The sequence below is a fragment of the Rutidosis leptorrhynchoides genome, chromosome 8 (assembly GCF_046630445.1).
Source record: "Rutidosis leptorrhynchoides isolate AG116_Rl617_1_P2 chromosome 8, CSIRO_AGI_Rlap_v1, whole genome shotgun sequence".
In the NCBI taxonomy this organism is placed as follows: domain Eukaryota; kingdom Viridiplantae; phylum Streptophyta; class Magnoliopsida; order Asterales; family Asteraceae; genus Rutidosis; species Rutidosis leptorrhynchoides.
Window position 1 is genome coordinate 162,149,518 of NC_092340.1, and position 1,636 is coordinate 162,151,153.

At 35.2% G+C, this 1,636-nt stretch overlaps 1 non-coding gene across 1 annotated transcript; it reads left to right on the forward strand.

The window, feature by feature from the left end:
- Window positions 1-244: 244 nt before the first annotated feature.
- Window positions 245-351, forward strand: LOC139865394 (small nucleolar RNA R71). Its single transcript, XR_011764917.1, has one exon. It is a non-coding gene; the product is annotated as a small nucleolar RNA R71 (small nucleolar RNA).
- Window positions 352-1,636: the final 1,285 nt, after the last annotated feature.

Genomic DNA, 1,636 nt, shown 5'->3' on the forward strand with positions numbered 1-1,636 from the left:
AGCATCTATTTTTGCAGAAACATAATCAAAGTCATGGCTAGAATCGGCTCTAGCCGCTTTAGATGAACGAAAGATATCTTTTTCTTGGTGCCACTAATGTGAGTGGGAGGCTGTGTTATCAATAATCTTATGAGCTTCAGTTGCGGTTTTCTTCATAATGAAACCACCAGCTGCTATATCGATGTCTTTTCTTGTAGTGATGTCGCATCCTTGGTAGAATATATGTACTATTTGATAAGTGTCTAAACCATGTTGTGGACATCCTCTCAATAACTTTCCAAATCTTGTCCATGCCTCATATAGAGTTTCATTTGCCTTTTGTGTGAACGTAACAATTTCTCCTTGAAGTCTCACAGCTTTAGATGCTGGAAAGAATTGTTTAAGAAAATTTTCAACTAAGACATCCCATGTATCAATCGCCCCTTCAGGTAACGATTCTAACCAATCTTTGGCTTCTCCCTTTAAAGTCCAGGGAAATAACATGAGATAGATCTGTTCATCCTCAACTTCTCTGATTTTGAATAGAGTACAAATCCTATTAAATTTTCGAAGATGTTCATTTGGATCTTCTTTTGGAGTACCACTATATTGGTATTGATTAGGTACCATGTGTAGGATTTGTCCCTTGATTTCATAATCTGGCGCATTAATGTCTGGCTTAATAATGGCGTGACCTTGGCCAGTGCGTGTAGCTCTCATTCGGTCTTCAATACTTAGAGGTTCCATATTTTCCATGATTGATTTTGTTGAATCTGAATCACTAGAGGATTCTGATATAATGGTTTCTTCCTCGACAATCTCTGGATGAGTAATTTGTGGTTCAGGAGGAATGATTAGTGGTTCAGGATCTCTGAATTGTCCCTGAATATCCTCCGGATTCTAAATTGTGAGGTCGGGTTCAAAAAATGGATTATCGGAAATTTAAATTGGAGTACTTGGTCGACTAGATGACGATTCTAAAGAAAAATCAATGGCGACAATATTGGCTAAATGTCTTGATCGAGTTACAGGTGGTGAACGTATAAAAGGTGGTGAACATTTTGCTCGGTGCATTCACTGAATATCCTATTAGTTATAAAAATAAAAATTATATAAGTTATCAAATTAATAGACTTTTCTGATTTTGCCCACGTTTCGAATAGCCAATAGATGCAGCAGGTAGCCAGGACCCTTTAAATCGGAAGCCCACAACTTGCCACTAACAAATCCAACTATTACTACAAACCAGAAAATTTTGGATGTCTATCAATTTAACCGCTTAAAATAATTTTTCGTTTTGAAATTTTAGAGAAGAAATAGAAAATTCTATGTCCTAAAAAATAGAACGTCGAAAAATAAGAAAGAAAAAGAGTGCGTCGAAAAACGTCGTAAAATAAAAGGTCGAAAAACAAATGTTGAAAAATAATAATAAGAAAGTAGCGCGTCGAAACTTAAAAGGTACTAAATACTAAAAATTAAAACTTACGTCTAAAGGAATTAAAACTTAAAAGGAATTCTATATCCAAAACGGCAATAACTTAAAAAGGCACTAAAACTTAAAACGGCGTCGCAAAATTCTAAAGAACCTAAATCTTAGTCTAAAGAAAAAGCACTTAAGGGATTTTACGGCAAAGCCTAAAAATCTAGAAATACGGCA